Source organism: Aquarana catesbeiana, linkage group LG09 (assembly GCF_042186555.1).
Source record: "Aquarana catesbeiana isolate 2022-GZ linkage group LG09, ASM4218655v1, whole genome shotgun sequence".
Classification (NCBI taxonomy): Eukaryota; Metazoa; Chordata; class Amphibia; order Anura; family Ranidae; genus Aquarana; species Aquarana catesbeiana.
The window spans coordinates 131,035,407-131,057,017 of record NC_133332.1 but is presented as its reverse complement, the minus strand read 5'-3'; positions in this window follow the sequence as shown (position 1 = coordinate 131,057,017).

Here is a 21,611-nt window from a genome sequence, read left to right as displayed (position 1 = left end):
CTTGTCTCGTATTTGGGGGAGAATTATTTGTATGGGTTCCTTGTTCGGCTGATTGAAGTGTTCGGTAGCTGCCTTTGTGTTTGGGTATGGAATGTCCTAAACGACTTTAACCCCTTTCATACTCGGGGTGTAGTTACACTGTATATAGCATTTATTTTTTTTTTAGATTCTGTTAGTTTTGATATTTGCATTGTCATGTTTGCATGTTTGTGAAAGAAAATGTCTTACATTTATTTAGAAAACTACTCCCCATAGGATAACATATTATCCTTTCTTGTTTTGAATCACCGGAAACAGGGCCTACTGTCAACAAACCCAAATGGATAAAACCGTTCCACTATCAATCAATCAGCAGCCCCCCCCCAACACACACACACCGTCAAGGGACCCCCAGCCAATGGTCTTCAATTATAAAGCCCTCAGCTCTATGGTTTTATATATCATTCTTCACTGGTCTGACCTTTGAAAGATCACAACATTTTATTGCGTGCAATATCTACTAGAAACTTCTGTTTATTGTTCTATGTTCTCCCCCATCTTTCCTCTCCCTCCTCCATCCCAAATGAGACAGACTGGAAAGGTTCTTGTGCTCTCATGAGTTTCACTTAGTTCTGGATAATGTGGGAGGATTAATAACCCAGAGTAAGTGACTTCAAATCTTTAGGGAACTAAAACACCTTTCTTGTGATATTGCATTTCTTCAAGAAATGCATTTAACACAAGCCACTTCTGCTAGACTGCAATCTCCATATTACCCCACCTTGTATTACAGTTTATAAGACACTAATAAAGCAAAAGGAGTCACCATTGGATTACACAAGAAAAATCATTTTGTACTTTCTGACATGATTGCTGATTTATCCAGGAGATATTTTTTCTTAAAGGCTCTATAGGAAATACACCCTACACGTTGGTCAATATCTACAGTCCTAACCATGGCCAAACTGCTTTCCTGTCTGAAACTTTCACTAAACTGTCTGAACCAGTATTACTATTATGGCTGGAGATATTAACATTGCTTTAGACCCAAAACTGGACACCTTTCTTCCCTCATCCCCAGTCCCCCACATACAACTTAAATACAGTATATGAGGAATGCTTACATAACACTCAATTACTTCTGGAGAATTATGCAGCCCCAGGGGAAAACATAGAAACTTCTACTACTTCTCATGAAGGTCTTTTAACAGCGCAAATTTTATATTCCCACACGCTCTACATTCACAAGTGAATGGAAACTCAGCGACTCTCTGCTTAGGCCCTGTTCACACCTGAGCATTTTTCAGCTTGTAAAACGCCCAACAAGCAAAATCCTGTTCATTTCAATGGCCCCTGTTCACAGATGAGTGTTTTGTCTCCTGAAGCAAAATGCCTGAAGCTCAAAAAAAGAAAGTGAGCTTCTTTTTGGCAGATTACAAGTGTTTTTGTCCCCACAGACTTCAATAGAAACACCTGCCTTGAGCAGAAAATGCTCATAAAATGCTCAAATAGCAGCTCTCCATCTCTAATTTCCTCTCCTTCTCCTCCACCTAATGCTTTCTATTGGCTAAATAAAAATGCCTGAAGCTGTAAAACACTTGTTCAACAGTTCAGAACTTTAGAACAATTACATAAACAATCTCAGCATAGGGCACACCCCCATCAAATGATATTAAAAATTGGTAAGCTTAAGTCAGAACTAAATGGATGTTTCACTTCATCTTCCAGAAGGTTTAAAAATGGGGTGACAAACCAACAAAATCTTTAGCCCATGCTGTTACCTACTCTGCTTTTTGACTTGTACCTACAAGTAAGCCTATAATAAGAATTACCTGTATTTACAGTGAATGTCTCCTAAACTTGCAGTGCTTAGGAGATATTCATACCTCAGCCAATGAGATCACTGGCACATGCACACTGCACTCTGGATTGACATCAATCCAGTGTGCAGTCAATTCAGAGCTCTGTGCTGTGCCTGTGACTCCAGTGTGCATGCGTGGGAGTCACATCATCATGGCCCAGCCATTCAAATGGCCAGAGAGGGCAAACTCGGAAAGAAAGCTTGAGTGAAGAAGCAAGCCCTGACAGTGTGCCACTGGAGAGCTTTATATATATATATATATATATATGTGTGTGTATATATATATATATATATATATATATATATATATATATATATATATATATAAAATAGCGGGGTGAATATGTTCAGGTGTTTTTAACTAGCCTTGCAGGATAAATGTCATTCTTGAATGTGTGTGCTGTAATCTGTTTTGTACTGTTTGTTGGTCTTATAGCAGCACCATCTTGAATTTAAATGCATTTTAGGGTGTGCCCCCAAATATGTTTTTGTATATTGTAGTAGACCCTGACCAGGTTTTTTGGGCTGGAGCACCCCTCCCCCTCCTCATTAACTCATATTAGTGGCCACCAGTGCGTAGGAGGAATCCCTTCAGTTCTCCCACATAGAGGAGTTTGGCTCCCATGGTTGAGACGCAGGATCTTTCATTCTATTACTAGGGTAGGACCTACTAATCAGGGCACTTTGACGCAGTAAGTGGGCTTAGCACTATATGACCATATAGTGTGACCAAACCCCCATATTTTTTTGAATATGTTCAGGTGTTTTTAACTAGCCTTGCAGGATAAATGTCATTCTTGAATGTGTACGCTGTAATCTGTTTTGTACTGTTTGTTGGTCTTATAGCAGCGCCATCTTGAATTTAAACGCATTTTAGGGTGTGCCCCCCAAATATGTTTTTGTAGAAGACAAAGAAAAGACTGCCTTTTTCATTGCAGGGTCTTGCATCCTAATTGGATATGCACTTCCAGAGATCAGTTAATACAATTTTATGTGTACAACCTGTTATATTTACCGGGCTGTTACGCTACATTTGTGTGACGTTTGTGTGGCACTACTTATATTGTAGTACTGCTTTTATACCACTTTAAAGTAAAGTTACATTCCTGGTTAAGTACAACTTGTGTGGAGTGTTGTTCCTTTTTCTAGCAGGTGGAACATCGGCTACCCAGATAATAACAAAGGTATACTATTATTATATTGTACATTGTGGGGTTATCCCTTAATATTGGCTTCACACTAACACTGCACCACAGCAGTGTCAAGGGGATTGAGTCAAGTCATTGGGGTGTTAAAGCAGAGTAAAGGCCAAATCAAATATCAGCAGCTCCTTCGGGGGTCAGTGCTTCATGTGGGGGCTCGTCCTGGATATCTGTTATTCTGCAAGCAAGCCCACCCTCTTCACTCCACTATGGACTCCTCTACAGTGGTACAGTGGTGTGAAGCAGAAGGCACCCGCTCAGAAGCGAGCATGGCAATTGAGCTCCCTGGTGAGGCCTGGGAAATAGAACAGATCAGTCATATTGTAAAGACACTATCCCCAGATAGAAAAGCATGGGTGATTGCCATTAAACCAGATGAAGAGACTTCTCGCACTTATGCACTGTTGGATTGGAGAGATGGAGTACCAGAGAGCTTCAAAGGCAAAAGTGTACAGCTGGGAAACAAAACAAAGTTTTACATAGTACACCCAATAATTTCAGATGAGGGTTCCATCAGTGCTTCCCACTGGGACACAGTTAGAGGGACGGTCCCTTCTCCGGCGTCTCTGGCCATGATCGAACTCCTTGCAGCTTTGGGGGACTTTGTGTCAAAGTGTCAGAAGAACAACACTGTATGAGTGGAAGCTGGGTACAGGAGGCTGAGAATTTTTTCAAGAGAACAGCCTGTGCTGGCTGGAGAAGAGTGGGAGTTGCCAGAGGCCCAAAAGAAGCAGCGCAGCAGTGAGAGTCTGCGAGGAGCTGCTGCGGAGGCGGTTAGGAACCTGAGGTTCAGTAATGTCACCTGTGTGGCCTACGATTACTTGGTTATGTTACAAGAGGAGTTTGGGCGGCTACAAAAGGCAGCCGACCTAATCTACCGGTTTGAACATACCCTGCAATGCCAAGGAGAACGCCTCTCTGAATATATCAGATGATTAAATAAGATGTTATACCAGATTGTGTTGAAAAAAGGGATGAGGCCCTCTGCCATAGACCAAGCCTGAATACAGCAAATCCTGAAGGGGGTTCTACGCTCTGATCCAGTTTGGCTCCATTTGAAAACCTCTGTGGGTGTCATGTCACTCAAATACCCTGGTCTCATCAGAGTAGTAAGAGATGAAGAAGCCATGTTAGATGATCAGCAAGAAAATGTTCGCCCGGCCTATACATCTTTAGTTGAGGTAAGACCTGCAAGGACAGTGGGACAAGACTCTGAAATCGCCACCTTGAAATCTCAAATGGCGCAAGTGATAAAAATGATGACCACATTAATGGCAAAATTCTCTGAGGCAACCACAGAAGGAGAGACTGTGACAAGAGCACCTCAGAGTAAATCCACGGGCTCGACTGAGAGGTCAGTGAGCGATGAGGTCTGCTTCAACTGTGGAGGAACCGGACATTATCGGCGAGTGTGCCCAAGTCCAGTGAAGCCTGAGGCACCACGCCAAAAGCCGGGGGGAAACTCCAGTGGGCCCTGGTGAAGGAGTGCCGGGTGCCCTGTTGTGTCAGCTAACTCCAAAAAACACAATGAAGTGAAGGGACCACGGGAAGGGTCAAAACCCTCAGAGAAGACTCCCGTGATTGTCCCAAAGCAACCCAGCACCTCACTCTCTTCCACCCACACCATTAAAAAAGGGAGAGTCAATGCACGCCAGACATGCAACTTCTCAACGATGTACTCAGAAGTCTTCAAGGTAAGTAGAAGGATGGAATACGCTTACCAGCTGTGTTGGATTCTATTGCCATAAGCATAGAATCAGTAAGACTTTGTGCCACCAAGGGCAGAAACATGAGGTGATGGAGGCAAGGGTAGAGCCTCTATGGTGGAGGCAAGGGTAGAGCCTCTCTCGGCTATGGATGTCCCTTCTGGTCCACTAGAACTGGGTCAAAGATGATTTCCACAGATCAATAGTTCCTTGATGCATCAGAACATGTGGAGAAAAAAGGGATACTTCCACATAGTGTAACTCCGTATTTTTATTAAAAAATCGCAGTACAGGGAGCAAAAATTAAAACGTGATCACGGATAAAATCAGTGTATGAGGTAAATGAAACCACCCTACGCGTTTCGATCAAAACGATCTTCAACAGGGGTATATGAGACCCTCATAACACTGCCGATATTTATAAAATACAATAAACCATCAAACATATTCAAGGACCAATCGGCTGTCAAACATTGAACAATGATAAATCTGATTGGCCAGGGGTAGGGGTCATATAGCTAGCACTGATTCGCCCCCTCCTCTAAGCCTATCAGTAAACTTATGACAAAGAAATTAGTAAGTTTCTGGCCAATATCACAGGACGTCTCATACTGATCGCCTGTGATTGGCACTTAGTATAGGGCGTGTATATGTTGGAAAGTCCGGAAATAAAACCGGGCTCCCACATCCAACGTCGCGACCCGGAAGTATCACAGGACGCACGTGGAGGTTGCCCAGCAACCCACCACACTAGATGCGGAAAGCGCGCGAAATCACACCACGTGATCGCGCGGCCGTCATGTAAGACCCGGACCGCTCCCCACGTGTTGACAACATCTGTCACGTGCGGGCAGTGCGTCCAGGTTGCTGGGCAACCCCGGCGCGGCATCAGGGAGAGCCGGGAATGACGTAGGCGTATCAACACCGCGGTCACCTGACTCTTCAGGTCTATCACGTGGCCCGATGCACATCGAGAATATCGATCCATTGGGAAAGATGGTACACAATCCAAATAGAACAATATTGTTGACCTAGCAAGTAATAAATATGCTACATACAGGTGGGACTAAACCCATGATGGAATTAATATCTAATATACAGAGGAAGAGTCAGGTGACCGCGGTGTTGATACGCCTACGTCATTCCCGGCTCTCCCTGATGCCGCGCCGGGGTTGCCCAGCAACCTGGACGCACTGCCCGCACGTGACAGATGTTGTCAACACGTGGGGAGCGGTCCGGGTCTTACATGACGGCCGCGCGATCACGTGGTGTGATTTCGCGCGCTTTCCGCATCTAGCGTGGTGGGTTGCTGGGCAACCTCCACGTGCGTCCTGTGATACTTCCGGGTCGCGACGTTGGATGTGGGAGCCCGGTTTTATTTCCGGACTTTCCAACATATACACGCCCTATACTAAGTGCCAATCACAGGCGATCAGTATGAGACGTCCTGTGATATTGGCCAGAAACTTACTAATTTCTTTGTCATAAGTTTACTGATAGGCTTAGAGGAGGGGGCGAATCAGTGCTAGCTATATGACCCCTACCCCTGGCCAATCAGATTTATCATTGTTCAATGTTTGACAGCCGATTGGTCCTTGAATATGTTTGATGGTTTATTGTATTTTATAAATATCGGCAGTGTTATGAGGGTCTCATATACCCCTGTTGAAGATCGTTTTGATCGAAACGCGTAGGGTGGTTTCATTTACCTCATACACTGCTTTTATCCGTGATCACGTTTTAATTTTTGCTCCCTGTACTGCGATTTTTTAATAAAAATACGGAGTTACACTATGTGGAAGTATCCCTTTTTTCTCCACATGTTCTGATGCATCAAGGAACTATTGATCTGTGGAAATCATCTTTGACCCAGTTCTAGTGGACCAGAAGGGACATCCATAGCCGAGAGAGGCTCTACCCTTGCCTCCACCATAGAGGCTCTACCCTTGCCTCCATCACCTCATGTTTCTGCCCTTGGTGGCACAAAGTCTTACTGATTCTATGCTTATGGCAATAGAATCCAACACAGCTGGTAAGCGTATTCCATCCTTCTACTTACCTTGAAGACTTCTGAGTACATCGTTGAGAAGTTGCATGTATTGCCCCATGGTTCATTTACCCTGATTGTGGACTTTTGTGTTGACAGCCACACGGCATTATTTGGGACATTATATGCACGTGCACATTTATTACTTATACAAGTTGATTTAGCGCTACATTTATTTAATATATGGTATTCATTCTTGTCACATGGTTTGTAGCAGCTTACTCACTCACTGTCCATCCTCATTTTTTAGGGTAGCGGAATAATTATTCCCTTCCTTGAATGCACGCCAGACCCAGAGGGTCACACAGGAAGCCAAGCTGAACCCAAACCCCCACAAGAAAGGAGTGCAGGCCAGAGCCACTAAACAGGTCAAACCGGCCACCCCTGTTAAATTACCATCCGGATTAGTGGGACCTTCTCCCGATGTCCCCATTCAGGTGGAAGGAATTTACACCAAAGGTCTCCTGGATACTGGGGCCCAAGTGACTCTCCTCTAAAGATACTTCTATGACAAGTACCTCAAACACTTGCCACTACAGAAGTTAGAAGAGCTGCAAATATGGGGCATTGAGACTCAGAGTTTCCCTTACGATGGCTATCTACCCATCAGGCTGACCTTCGACTTCTCAGTAGCCGGGAAAGCAGAGACTTTTGACACTCTAGCAGTAGTTTGCCTCCGCCCTCCATGTACTGGAAGAAACTCACTTATCATTGGGACTAATACTGACCTGGTCAGGAGACTGTTGACACCCCTTGTTCAAGAACAAGGTGCTTCAGCCACGAGTGTACACCCCATGCTAACACAGGTGTACCAGGATCTTGTGCAGGAAGAGAAGGCCCCACTAGAAGGAGTGGGAAAAGTCTGGCATCTGGACAAGAGTGAAAAGCTGGTGCAACCGGGTGAGGTACTCTGCCTGAAAGCCTCTATTAAGCTGAGTTGGAGACAGCCTGGTCCCTTCATCGTCCTTGAGACGGACAGGCAGAAAGAAGATAAGGGTCTGGAAGTTATCCCTGAAGTGTTGTCAACCAAGGCACTGAAGAGAAGTAAAGGAAGAGTCTCAGTCAGTGTTTGCAACACAACAGCCTTGCCTGTGAAGGTGCCTGCCAGAGTGCTGCTGGGACAGGTCAGCCAAGCAACCCCAGTCTCACCGTGTAGTATCATGGGAGAACAAGACGGAGAGATTCCTCTGGAAGAGTTCTACCCAAAGAACACACCTCTTACACCTGCCTGGATGGAGAGAGCGAAGAACCAGCTCCTGAGATGGAAAACTGCTTTCTCAAAAAGTGAGTTCGACGTGGGGCTTGCAAAGAGTGCCGAACACAAAATTTGGTTGAAAGAAGACAAACCCTTCCGAGAGAGAGTCAGACGGATTCCATTGGGGGATCTGGAAGACCTGAGGGAACAGCTGGCTGAGCTGAAGAAGACAGGGATTATCAGAAAGTCCCGGAGTCCATATGCCTCACCAAAAGTGGTGGTGAGAAAGAAGAATGGGTCACTACGGTTGTGTATTGACTACAGGACACTGAACCGAAGGACCATTCCTAAACAATACACCACGCCTCGGGTAGAAGAGCCTGTCAGGGGCAAAGTGGTTTAGCGTACTGGATTTAAAAAGTGGATATTACCAGATTCCCATGTGCCCTGAAGCTAGGGAGAAGACCGCTTTTATTACCCCTGTAGGATTCTTTGTCTGGGGCCCCAGCAACTTTCCAGAGATTGATGGAGAAGACTGTGGGCGACATAAACTTGATTGAGGTGCTGGTGTACTTGGATGATATAATAGTGTGTGGCCGAACACTAGAGGAGCACGAAGAGTGCCTGGAGAAAGTCCTGAAGAGACTCCATGACGAAAGCCTGAAGCTCTCGATGGAAAAGTGCCAGTTCTACCAAACCTCAGTAAACTACCTAAGACACATGGTGTTCGCAAAAGGAGTGGCGACAGACCCCAAGAAGCTAGAAGCCATCACCACTTGGTCCAGACCCACAAATGTGACTGAGCTTAGATCCTTCTTGGGCTTTTGTTCATACTATCGGAGGTTTGTAGAAGGGTTTGCCAAGATAGCTCACCCACTTACTGAGCTATTGAAGAACCAGGAGGAAGCTGGCCTAGACTCAGATAAACCTGGTAAACCAAAGGAGGGACCCAGGAAGAAGAAAGAGTCCATTCAAGACCAGTGGACCCTGCAATGCGAAGAAACTTTCAGACAGCTGAAGTGGAGTCTTACCACTGCTCCGGTTCTAGATTACGCAGATCCTACCAAACCCTATGAACTGCATGTGGATGCCAGCCGAGACAGGCTAGGCAGAGTGCTCTACCAAGAATATGACGGGCATCTAAGGCCTATTGCCTATGTGAGCCGAAGTTTAATCCCTGCTGAAAGGAACTACCCCACTCACAAGCTTAAATTTCTGGCCTTGAAGTGGGCTGTGGTGGACAAGCTGAAAGACTATCTGGAGTTCATGGTCAAGACGGACAACAACCCCCTCACATACTTGCTCACGACCGCAAAGCTGGATGCCACCAGCCACAGGTGGTTGGCTGCCCTCTCAGCATTTACCTTCAGCCTGAAGTACAGACCAGGAGCTGGTAACAGAGATGAGGATGCCTTGTCAAGAAGACCTCACTGTTCCCAGGACCACTTGGAAGACTGGACCCAACTCACCCCTGAAGGAGTAAGAGCTCTCTGTGAAGGGGAGGAACAACAAGGAAAAGGAGGAGTCAGAGCTGAAGAGGTCGGAGTGTCAGCTGCATGAGTGCCTAAATGCTACTGTAATTTTGCTCAACTTACAGAGGAGGGTTTACCCAAGTTTACCTGAAAAGACCTCCAAAGAGACCAACAGGAGGATCCACTCTGCAGCCTGGTATTGAAAGCTTTAGAGAGTCAAAGCCCTAATTTACTCCTAAAAAGTACTCAGAAAGAAGCTCCCCTACTATACAAAGTGTGGGATCGGCTGCAGTTGCAACAAGGGGTGGTCTACCGAAGGGGCCCCTCTGAAGATCCTGAAGAGAAGTGGCAATTGTTTCTGCCAAAGAAGCACAGAGAAAAGGTACTGATCAACTTGCATGGTCACCATGGCCATTTGGGATCAGAAAGAACTCTCCAGTTAGTGAGGGACAGGTTCTACTGGCCCTACCTGAGGACTGAAGTGGAGAGCTACTGTCATTCCTGCCTCAGGTGCATACAGAGGAAGACCTTACTCCAGCGAGCTGCCCCAATGGGTCACTTAGAGAGCCAAGGGCCAATGGATCTTGTCTGCATAGACTTCTTGTGTTTAGAGTCTGACCTGAGTGGACAAGGAAACATTTTAGTAGTCACCGATCACGTTACCCGTTATGCTCAGGCATTTCCCACCAAAGATCAACAAGCAGCCATGGTGGCAAAGATTCTGGTGGAAGAGTTCTTCATCCATTATGGGTTACCTCAACTGATCCATTCAGACCAAGGGAGGGATTTTGAAAGTACTTTGATTAAAAGACTGTTGGATCTCCTAGGTATCCAGAAGTCCAGAACTACTCCCTATCACCCACAAGGAGACCCTCAACCTGAGAGGTTTAACAGAATGCTTCTCAACATGCTGGGGACCTTAACCTCTGAACAGAAACTGCATTGGAGCAAGCAGATTACTGCCTTGGTGCATGCCTACAATAGTACCAAGAGTGATACTACAGGATATTCACCTTACTGGTTTATGTTTGGGCGAGAGGCCAGGCTACCGAAAGACTTAGCCTTTGGAACTTCCTTGGACTACACCTCAGAGACCTCTCATCGAGGGTATGTGGATAGATTGAGGAGGAGTTTGAGGAGGAGCCACATCAGACACTAGAGAAAGTAGGAACAAAAGGAACTTTGACTTAAAAGTACAGGTTCAGGACCTACAACCTGGTGACCGAGTCCTACTAAGAAATCTGGGCATCCCAAGCAAGCACAAATTGACTGATCGCTGGAGGTCACAGCCATATGTGGTATACAGACAACTACCAGGACTTCTAGTTTATGAGATCAGGCCGGAAAGGAATACCGGACCAGTAAATACCTGGCATAGGAATCACCTCCTACCTCTCACAGAAGCAGTCAGGATAAATCTAGAGGAAGATCTACCTTCTACATCTACTGCTGTGCATCGACCAGTAACTAGATCTCAGCCTAAAGCACTAGAAGCTGAGGTGGGAGAAGAGATGGAAATAAGTTGGCTATGGCCATCTGAAACGCCAGAGACTGAAGTGTGGTGTTTCATCTCAGACAAGAAATGGAGATAGTGGGACTCATAGATCTGATGCCCCAGAATTTGTACCACTGTCAGGACACTCTGAAGAATATTTGTCCCCCACTGACATTGAGATGCAGGAGCTTGAAATGGAGGAAAGTAATACTTGCCCAGAAGTGGTGACTATACCCCAAGACAGATCAACAGAAGATCTAGCGGAGTCTCAAATTCCTCTGTTGGAAACAGATTCTGAGGAATTTTCTGCCAGTGTCGAATCCGAAGTACAGGAAAGTGAAGGAGTTGAAGACAATGTCAGTTTGCCTGAAACGCCAAAGATACAGAGAACAAAGAGAGTAATTCACCCGCCAAAAAGATTGACTTATGACACCTTGGGTGAATGCTCTGAAGGGACTCAACTCACTGCCAGAAGAAATTCTGAGGTGCCTGGTCCCTCTATTGCTGAATCAGAAAGAAGCAACCCTGTCTCACCCCTTTGCACATCTGTACCAGACACCATGGTGTCAGTTATGGGTACACAGAATAGTCTCCCATCATGCAATAATTGGTGGGAGGCTCCTCTGTCAAGTTTGTGTTGAAAGATGAACCATTTGAGTCTGGACTCTGGTTATGAAAATGCAACTTGTTTGTTGTCATACTAACCTGTTTTCTCCGCATATAACAGGCAAAATGTTTGATAAAATCAAGATTCAAATATCTTTGGGGACCAAAGACAATGTTAGTTTATGAGCAGTATTATAATTTAGTATGTGGCACCATCTAGTGACCAAAGTGTAGAATGGACTGTGTTTTATTTTCCTTATTCAAGAATGTGAAGAATGGTACAGGAAGTGACTGTTTACTTTTCACAATTAACCTACCTACCCAGAATGCTGAGTGATTTACCCAGCAACACTCAGTACTGAAGTGCATGCTGGGTAGGCTATAAAAAGGCTCCGCGCAGCCATCTTGGCTCTCTTCTGGACGCATGGCCTGCCTGTGAGGACCTGTGCAGGGGTGTTCCAGAGAGCGTGGCCTACACCTACTGTGGAGCGGCACAATCAGCCACTCTGCTGTGCAACAGTAAGCTGCAGAGACACTGGGACAGAACTGAGAAGGATCCAGAAGCACCTGTCGGAGCAAGTAGAGGGTTCCGGTCCATCTTGCAGAGCGGAGCGGTGTGACGGCGCCGGCCGGTGGGAAGCAAGACCAATTGCACCGGAGCTAAGCTGTCATACTACACAGACCTGGTTGGGTGAGAGGGCTGTTGCCCAAAGTTTTCCTAACATACTTTTGCACACCTGAATCTGTGACACAGTGTGCTGGGACCTGTAGTCCCACGCAGGAGGATTGAAGGAACTAGAGACTGAGTTTAAATAGGCCTCAAGCCTACCCTTCACTGCACTATTAGCACTGTGTTACACAAAGTTAATTGCATTGGAGACAGTTACAGGCTAATACACTACAAGGATAACCTTCAACATCAACCTTATCTAACCCTGGTTTACTTAACGGTTGGATTACAATTTATTATTCGTAAATAGCTAGCAGAAGACAGAAGACAAAGAAAAGACTGCCTTTTTCATTGCAGGGTCTTGCATCCTAATTTCTGGTTAATAGAGAGTTTACACTCTAAAGTAGGGGGAGCTCCCTAGGGATTGCATTTGTGCTTTATCTATTAATAACATTGTCTTATTGTGTTAAAAGGGCGCACTGGAAGTGGGAAGGTGCCCAGAATTAAGGTATTCCCCATTCTGGCATTAGTCCCACTTGGAGATGCACTTCCAGAGATCAGTTAATACAATTTTATGTTTACAACCTGTTGTGTATATTTACTGGGCTGTTGTGCTACGTTTGTGTGACAGTACTTATATTGTAATACTACTTTTATATCACTTTAAAGTAAAGATACGTTCCTGGTTAAGTACAACTTGTGTGGAGTGTTGTTCCTTTTTCTAGCAGGTGGAACATTGGATACCTAGGTAATAACAAAGGTATACTGTTATTATATTGTACATTGTGGGGTTATCCCTTAATATTGGCTTCACACTAACACCGCACCACAGCTGTGTCAAGGGGATTGAGTCAAGTCATTGGGGGTGTTAAAGCAGAGTACAGGCCCAATCAAATATCAGCAGCTCCTTCGGGGGTCAGTGCTTCAGATGTATGAGTGCTGCCAGCATTGCTGCAGAGGTTGGAGGGATGGGGGGTCAGCCTGTCAGTGTCAAGACCATACTCCGCACACTGCATCAAATTGGTCTGCTTGGCTGTCATCCCAGAAGGAAGCCTCTTCTAAAGATGATGCACAAGAAAGCCCGCAAACAGTTTTCTGAAGACAAGCAGACTAAGGACATGGATTACTGGACCCATGTCCTGTGGTCTGATGAGACCAAGGTACATTTTTTTGGTTCAGATGGTGTCAAGCGTGTGTGGTGACAACCTGGTGAGGAGTACAAAGACAAGTGTGTCTTGCCTACAGTCAAGCATGGTGGTGGGAGTATCATGGTCTGGGGTTGCATGAGTGCTGCCGGCACTGGGGAGCTACAGTTCATTGAGGGAACCATGAATGCCAACATGTACTGTGACATACTGAAGCAGACATGATCCTCTCCCTTCGGAGACTGGGCCGCAGGGCAGAATTCCAACATGATAATGACCCCCAAACACACCTCCAAGATGACCACTGACTTGCTAAAGAAGCTGAGGGTAAAAGTGATAGACTGGCCAAGTATGTCTCCAGATCTAAACCCTATGAGCATCTGTGGGGCATCCTCAAACGGAAAGTGGAGGAGCGCAAGGTCTCTAACATCCACCAGCTCAGTGATGTCATCATGGAGGAGTGGAAGAGGACTCCAGTGGCACCCTGTGAAGCTCTGGTGAACTCCATGCCCAAGAGGGTTAAGACAGTGCTGGAAAATAATGGTGGCCACACAAAATATTGACACTTTGGGCCCAATTTGGACATTTTCACATAGGGGTGTACTCACTTTTGTCGCCAGCGGTTTAGACATTAATGGCTGTGTGTTGAGTTATTTTGAGGGGACAGCAAATTTACACTGTTATACAAGCTGTACACTCACTACTTTACATTGTAGCAAACTTTCTTCAGTGTTGTCACATGAAAAGATAGAATAAACTATTTACAAAAATGTGAGGGGTGGGATCTTGGGAGGTAGGTCTGAAAGCCAACCTAAGCTATCGAAGAAAGTTAGAGAGTTCTAGGTTTACAACAGAATAGCCCAGCTGGATCAGGTATTGGGGGGAGGCTAGGAGCCTCCATCAACTCCCCCAACAGGTCGCCATTATGAGACCCACACAGGAGTGTGTGTGTGTGTATATGTATATGTATGTGTATATATATATATATATATATATATATATATATATATATATATATATATATATATATATATATATATATATATATTGTACAATGAGACAAACTACCTGCACATATATACATATCAACATTTTTCAGAGCTAACTGGCTCAATATGGAGTATGCCATATGCCAATCAACTATAGATCTTGCAAACTCCCAGGACCAGGAACTTGTCCAGGGATAGAAGAGTGAATCAAACAGATTAGAAACAAGAATGGCCAGTCAGGAAGCAGAGTATGTGGAAGTTGAAATGTGCCAAAAAAATTGGTAAGTCCCCGAGGTGTCTGGAAACCCCTGTTTTGCAATTTTGGGAAGCAAACAGTTGGAATGGGTACCCCCATCCATATTTTATGGGTTTCCACTGTTGCAACCTGAAAGTCATGAGTTTTTTTTTTTATTTTGCCGCATTTTTTTGCCATGATTTTGATGCGATTGAGGACATTGCCTGTGTATTCTTGGGGTCTATGGACCTCGAGTCTCATCAAAGTGGGACCAGAGTAGTGCAGGGACTGTTTTGAAGTTGGTGTAACTTGAAGTCGCACAGATGTGAACGGTGCTCATTGGAAGTTATGGGGAACGACTTGTCATGTGACTTGGCAGTCCCAAGTCGCATTATAGGTTGCATTAGTGGAAGCTGAGCCTTAGTTTGATTTTTGGCCTTTTTTAGCTTATCATGTGCTCTGTTTTGTATTTATAATCTACTATTTTTCTGAAATTCCTTCACCCCATTGCCTTTGGTCTGCTGTCCGTTGTAGTCCTATGGCTGCGGACGTCATGCCCAGGAGAGTGTATTTAATGATGCTCTCCTCCAGAGAACAGGCCAGTAGAAGGAGCTGTGAGCTCCGAGCGCGTAGCCTTTCATTCCACAGAGACAGTCCTGACACCTTCCTCCCACCCCATGCTAGTGACATCATTTCCTCTTCCGGTTCAAGCTGGACAACATGGATCTGACTACTTCCTGGTTTTCCTGAATGTACAGCTATTCAGCACAACATCACAACAGAACTTTTCCCAGCTACCTGGATCATGCAAGGAGCCTGTGGGACACAGTAGAACTGCCAGGACTACATACTATGATGAGCATGACTCCCACTTATATCTTGTAAATGTTTTTAATCTTGTGCAATAAATGATACTGTTTTAATACCACACTTAGAGCGCCCCCCCCCTTTCATCCATATTTTATGTCTGTTGTTTTTAGCTGTTCCAACACTGGTTTTAGAACTCTACGCATAGTAAGGGTGTGGCGAGAAAGATACTTTAAAAAAAAATTATGTGGCATAGGACATCTCGTGGTCAGACCACATCGATGGATCTAGGGCTGTAAGTGCAATGAACCCTGTCCAATTGTATAGGAAATTCCTTTGACTTTTGTAAAAATTTAAAGTGGGGACTGAAGATATTATTTGGTTCTGCTCCAGTTCCAACCGGTTGAGGTCGGCTTTGATGAGGCTTACCACCTTTTTATTTGTAGTCTCTAATATGGAAACATAGCGTTCTAAGTCCAACCTGGTGCACAGGGACAGAATGCATGTTTTAACGTCCCAGTCATCCTCTATGTCCAAGGCCAGGGCAAGAGACCTTGGATTGCCTTGGGAGCTGAGTGTTGGGCTCTCTAGTGGTGGTATAGCCGACACTGAGAACACCTATGCTGGAGGTACCTGGGAGGGGGATATAGTGGCCGAGGGGAAAACAGTCCCATTGCATATAAGCCCCATGGATAAGGTCACATATCATGTCCATGGTTTCTGGAAAAGGAGCACAGGGAGAGGACACTGCTGAAGGAAGGGAGAGAGCCAGTTCCCTGGTCACAGGCTGTTACTCTGAATGGTCTGCATAGACCTGTGAGGTGGCTGCTGCTGTGAGATCAGGAACCAAGGCTGTGGAACAAGGCAGTAGAGGAGAAGTTGGGTCCAGGTCCTGCAGAGGTATAGGCACCGAGAGAGTCTGCCGTGCAGTGTGCAGTGGACTGGGATTCGGACCAGGTGGCCACCGCTATGTCTTCTCGGTCTGCTGAAATGGAGAGGCGGATTTAGGCAAAAAGGGCACCAATCCCACTCAAACTCTAATTAGGGAGGATTTCAGAAGCTTCCTCAGCTTTCTTTCTCCCCATCTCACCCACCGGAGCCCTGTATTATGTGGAGAAAGCTGGAGCAGGGACAGAGGAGCAGTCCACACAACCTAACTCACCATCAGCAAGCCATGCTTCCTAGAAACATTTTAATGATGCAAATCAGGACATTTAGCATTTAGCAAACTTTATCCAGAGAAAAATAATCTAAGTGTTAATAAATATATTTAAAAAATAGTTAAAATAAACGGAGACATACAAAATAAAATATAATACAATGGCTGCATTTGTTTTCCAGTGAAATCGTTGATCTATTATATTAATACACAGCTACAATATTTTACTTCTGAATGCATACATGCCCAAGCTCAATATTTAATCTGTTCACTAATATAACACAAATCAAATAATTACTAGCATAGGTCTACATCATACAAATTCCATCAGGCTGTAGATTTATTAGTAAATAAAAAAACATGATTCCTTAAAAACCACTTATCGTAGAGCACAATATATTGCTATACACTTGTATTCATCACTTTGATTACTTGCCTGCTATATGATTTTACTTTGTGTTGTACTAGGTAAAGTGAGTACCATGTGTTCTGTTTTTGCTGCTAAAACATTGTTTTTTCAGCGAGTACAGCACTGCTTATATATTCTCGGTGTGTGGTCATATCAGTATATACTGTAAAAGTCATCAGGATCAAGTCTTTTTTTTCCGTAATACTTGTGCATTTAAACTCTTGAACTATTTTATCATAGGTTTTATAGTAAGTTTTCCTATCTCATAACTACTTTACAAGAGGACACTCTTTCTTATTATTCTAAATTATCATTGTGAACGCAGTTCTGTCTATTATTCTGACACTTTTTTTTATAACTATAGAGTAAGCAAATTTTTGAATACATTATTGATGCTCTTTAAAACAAAAGTTAAAAAGTACAAAAATATGTTGAATATTTTAGCAATACAACATGTCTTATAGTAGACTATTTAGAGTTTGACAAATTAAAATGCTGTCCTCAAGTGAACTTCTGTTTTCCAATCGTTTTCTATCTTTTTGGATGTATTCCATCTTTGCATTAAACATTTTTGCTTGCAATAGACATCCTGGCACAATATACACATCCTTTCTTTAAAATACTTAGTAGATTCACTCTTTCATTGTGCAATGCAACAGCATACAGTATTGTATAGACATTTTAAAATACCGTTTTCATCTACTGTAGATAAAACTGTATATCTTCCTAAAATTACAATATACTGTATATCTTATATCCCTTTCACAACTGCATTTTGCCTGGAACAGTTTTAGTTGTCTTGATAATCATGCACCCTTCAAACAGAATTATTTTCTACAAAATAGTATACCTACTGTTGTTTTTTTTTCTACACTTTAAAGGACACATATAAAATATTGTTCTGTATTCATTGATAAATCATCAAGGGCCCATTTAGTGTTATGTCATGTATCTGTTTATATTTTTTATTTATCATTTATACATTAAAGTGATACACAGGATTACATCCCCAGAATGTCATATCCTATCCGCAAGAGGACAGATTTCTTCATCATGCTGAAAATCCAAGATGGCGGCCGCGGCTCTCCACACGAACCTGCTACAGCCTACACAGATCACCCTGATGCTGAAGGACTGGAAATATCAGCACAGAATGACTCCCTGGGTGCCTCTCCTTCCTCATCTGCCAGCAACAGCCCAGCCAAGTAGAGGATGCGACTGGAGGTCGCCCTGAGGTGAGCACTGCTTCAGATCACAGCTCAGTCCATCCATCCCCTATAGCGGCCTTCCCCACATCAAATCAGCCTGTACTGGATACTACTATGAAGAAGATGCTCATCTCACTTCAAAGCTCCCTGCACAATGACATTTCCACCATGTTTAATGAGTTCTCCTCACAAATAGATTACATGGGGCAGAGAGTGTCCAATATTGAAACCAAAATAGGAGAGATGACTGAAACAGTGAATGATCTTGTGGATGCACATGATCACACTTAGGGATGGGCTTTATGTTCGGGTTGAACATGATTTCGACTCGAACATTGGCTGTTCGCCCGTTCGCCAAAGAGCGAACAATTTGGGGTGTTCGTGGCAAATTTGAAAGGCGCAGAACACCCTGCAAATTCGAAAGCCGAGGAACACACTGTCTAAATATACATATGCAGCCCTAGTCTCTAAACTTATGTCCTCTTTGGTATGTCTCTTTGTATTTTTAGAATTAACATTTATTTGAATATACTTCACTCTCTCCCCCTGATGAAGGTGTTTTGTTTAAAGACTGGAAACGCATCGGGTATCGGGGTAGACTACCCATAGGAGAGTATTGATGTTCCTTTGTATACTATGATTTTTTTTGTATGTTATGTTTTCGTGTATTATGTATGTACTGTATAGACGTTACACGTCTTTTTTTATCCATTTGTATTGATTTTGTAATATTATTAAAGTTATTTATTTTACATGAGAGTTGGTGGTCTTTCAAAGTCCCACTTAGGGGGTATTTCCTTTTGTTTCCCGTGTTTAGAACAGTCTGACAGCAAAATGACATTTCTAAAGGAAAAAAAGTCATGTAAAACTACTATCGCTAGCGCCGGCTATAATGAATCGTCGGTCCGGCAATTCATTTACAAGTTGCTTTTGGGGGCTATTTACGTACTATTGATTGGAGCGAAGCAATGTATGAGTTTGTGAGTGGTATAGGCAATATGTGGAAGATATATAATAATCTAGGGAGTATGAGCATTTTAAAGGCTGCTAATCGGCCGGACCATGAAAGTTTGAATTTGGAGAGCTTAGCTGTTTCTTTAAGAAGCATTTGTTTGGTTTCTGTGTAGTTTTTAAGAAATAAACCTTTTGTGGATTTTGTGAGCGTAAATCCTAGGTAAGATATGCCTGTGTCAGCCCACTGGTATGTGTATAGATTGTGTAGTAAGTTGCTGGAAGTGGCATCTAAACCCAGGTCCAGAATATGGGACTTGTTTTCATTCACCTTATAATAGGAGATTTTGCAAAACCTCTGCAGAGTTGACTGGATCAAAGTCAGGGAGGATATTGAATTGGTTATTATCATTATCACATCATTAGCAAACAAACTGACTTTGTGGTCTATTGTGCCAATGTTGATACCTGTGATGTTCACATTTGTTCTGATGTGTTCTGATAATGGCTCCATCAATAGATTGAAGATAAGTGGTGACAGCGGGCAACCTTGACGGGTGCCATTAGTGATTGTGAAAGGTTTAGAAAGCATTTCTAACGTGTACACTTGGGCTGTTGGTGTTGAGTATAATGCCAGTGTGGCAGAGAGGATATGTCCTTGGAATCCAAATTTGAAGAGTGTCGCCTGGAGATACGACCAGTGTACCCTGGCGAACGCCTTCTCTGCGTCTAAAGATAGATGCAGAGAAGGTGTTCATGTAGACCCAGCACTATGTATTAAATTAATGAGTCTGCGGGTTGCAACCTATGTTTTTCTACCTTTCATAAAACTAGATTGATCTGGGTGAATTACAGAGGGCATGATATCTACTAATCTGGTTGCTATTGGTTTGGCATAGATTTTAGCGTCTATATTGAGTAACGAAATAGGCCTAAAGTTTTGGGGTAGGTAGGCTCCTTACCTGGCTTTGGCAAAGTACTTATCAACGCTTTTAGCATTTCCTGTGGGAGAGAGGAGGTGGAGGTAGTGTCATTGCTAGGGATGAGCTTCGAGTTCGAGTCGAACCCTGTTCGACTCGAACATCGGCTGTTCGCAAGTTCCCCGAACAGCGAACAATTTGGGGTGTTCGCGGCAAATTCGAATGCCGCGGAACACCCTTTAAAAGTCTATGGGAGAAATAAAAGTGCTAACTTTAAAGGCTTATATTCATGGTATTGTCATAAAAAGTGTTTGGGGACCTGGGTCCTTCCCCAGGGGACATGGATCAATACAAAAAAAAGTTTTTAAAACGGCCGTTTTTTCGGGAGCAGTGATTTTAATAATGCTTAAAGTGAAACAATAAAAGTGTAATATCCCTTTAAATTTCGTACCTGGGGGGTGTCTATAGTATGCCTGTAAAGGGGCACGTGTTTCCCCTGTTTAGAACAGTCTGACAGCAAAATGACATTTCAAAGGAAAAAAAGTCATTTAAACTACTCGCGGCTATAATGAATTGCCGGTCCGACAATACACATAAAAGTTAATTGATAAAAACGGCATGGGATTTCCCCACAGGGGAACCCCGAACCAAAATTAAAAAAAAAAATGACGTGGGGGATCCCCCTAAATTCCATACCAGGCCCTTCAGGTCTGGTATGGATATTAAGGGGAACCCCGGCCAAAATAAAAACAAAAAAAAATGGTGTGGGGTCCCCCTCAAAATCTATACCAGACCTTTCAGGTCTGATATGGATTTTAAGGGGAACCCCGCGCCAAAATAAAAAAAAGTGGTGTGGGGTCCCCCCAAAAATCCATACCAGACCCTTTTCTGAGCACGCAACCTGGCAGGCCGCAGTAAAAGAGGGGGGATGAGAGAGCACCCCCCCTCCTGAACCGTACCAGGTACTTTTGTACCCCCTTACCATTTCACACAGGGGGGAGGGCCAGGATCTGGGGGTCCCCTTGTTAAAGGGGGCTTCCAGATTCCAATAAGCCCCCCACCCGCAGACCCCCACAACCACCGGCCAGGGTTGTGGGGATGAGGCCCTTGTCCTCATCAACATGGGGACAAGGTGTTTTGGGGGGCTACCCCAAAGCACCCTCCCAATGTTGAGGGCATGTGGCCTGGTATGGTTCAGGAGGGGGGGCGCTCTCTCGTCCCCCCCTCTTTTCTTGCGGCCTGCCAGGTTGCATAATCGGATAAGGGCCTGGTATAGATTTTGAGGGGGACCCCACGCCATTTTTTTTTTTTTATTTTGGCCGGGGTTCCCCTTAATATCCATACCAGACCTGAAAGGCCTGGTATGGAATTTAGGGGGACCCCCCACGTCATTTTTTTTTTAAATTTTGGTTCGGGGTTCCCCTGTGGGGAATTCCCATGCCATTTTTATCAATGAACTTCTATGTGTATTGTCGGACCGGCAATACATTAATAGACGCGAGTAGTTTTAAATGACTTTTTTTCCTTTGAAATGTCATTTTGCTGTCAGACTGTT